The sequence below is a fragment of the Cebus imitator genome, unplaced genomic scaffold, assembly GCF_001604975.1.
Source record: "Cebus imitator isolate Cc_AM_T3 unplaced genomic scaffold, Cebus_imitator-1.0 Scaffold129, whole genome shotgun sequence".
NCBI lineage: Eukaryota > Metazoa > Chordata > Mammalia > Primates > Cebidae > Cebus > Cebus imitator.
The window spans coordinates 1,756,029-1,757,452 of record NW_016107444.1 but is presented as its reverse complement, the minus strand read 5'-3'; the positions used below and the strand labels follow the sequence as shown (position 1 = coordinate 1,757,452).

The following is a 1,424-nucleotide window of genomic DNA, read 5'->3' as shown; positions in this document are numbered from 1 at the left end:
GCCAACATGGTGAAACTGTTTCTACCAAAAAATACAAAAATTAACTGGGTGTAGTGGTGTGCACCTATAGTCCCCGCTATTCTGGAAGCTGAGGTGGGAGAATTGTTTGAACATGGGAGGCGGAGGTTGTAGTGAGCCAAGATTGTGCCATCATACTCCAGCCTGAGTGTCAGAGTGACACTCCAACTAAAAAAAAAAAAAAAAAAGTGAAGCTGAAGTTATTCACTCCAAATCTACAGCTAAGAAGTGGCAAAACCAAGGATCTAAGGAGGAGCTAATGGAGAAAAGGCAAATAAACACAAACCTATAGAAAGATATGCACTATGCCTCACAATAGAAACATGTATGATATGCTACAGAAAAGAGCAAGGACAAAGAAATATTGACATTGGCTTTTAAGAATTCCCAACAGTCAAGAAGAAGAAGTCTTTCCAGGAAGGAGAAACTATATACATGACTTCAGTATAGCAGAAAAATGACAAATTAGATACAAGTACATTTCCTTTTTTTTTTTTTTTTTTTATAAAGACGGGGTTTCACCATGTTGGTCAGGCTGGTTTTGAATTCCTGACCATGAGTAATTCGCCCGCCTTGGCCTCCTAAGTGCTTGGATTACAGGCGTGAGCCACCACGCCCGGCCGATACAAGTAAATTTCCAACCAAACAAAGCAGGTAACTAGAGCCTCCCCCTCTGGAAAGTTATGAAAATAAGAAGTCTCCAAATGGCCCAAAAATGCTGATTTAGTCAGTAAATTGAATGTTCCAATTTTGTGCTGAACCCAAGAGACAAACATATTTAAATAGGGTCCCTGCCTTCTTTCAGTTTATGATCTTGTAATGGGAACAGATGACATTAGTACATTGTGATTAAGAGATTTGATCAAATTCTGCACAAAAGCTGCACAAAGATGGCAAGAAAAGAGTAACCTTGCTAGGATGGCTTCTTGGAGGCCATTTCTTCCTGAGTCAAGTCCTAAAGAATAAATAAACAGGAGTTATCCAAGTGAAAGAGAGAGAAAATGTTCACACCAACAGCCAATAAGATAGATACAACCTTTTCCCTTGATCTCATTAGCACCATGAATATCATTCTTGGGATTGATTTAATTGCCAATAATATCTTTATAAATATAATCTTAGTTTCTAGTTTCTAAAAGGATACAGGATAGAGCAAGTAATAAGACAAGTTGTGGCCGGGCGGGGTGGCTCATGCCTGTAATCCCAGCATTCTGGGAGGCCGAGGCGGGCGGATCACGAAGTCAGGAGTTTGAGACCAGCCTGACTAATATGGTAAAACCCCATCTCTAATAAAAACACAAAAACTAGCCGGGTGCATGGTGGCATATGCCTGTAGTCCCAGCTACTCGGGAGGCTGAGGCAGAAGAATTGCTAGAACCTGGAAGGTGGAGGTTGCAGTGAGCTGA

General features: G+C 40.9%; 1 protein-coding gene across 2 annotated transcripts in view; it reads right to left on the bottom strand.

The window, feature by feature from the left end:
- The window catches only part of AKR1A1 (aldo-keto reductase family 1 member A1), a 20,576-nt gene that overhangs the window by 13,656 nt on the left and 5,496 nt on the right, over window positions 1-1,424 (bottom strand). The window lies entirely within an intron of this gene.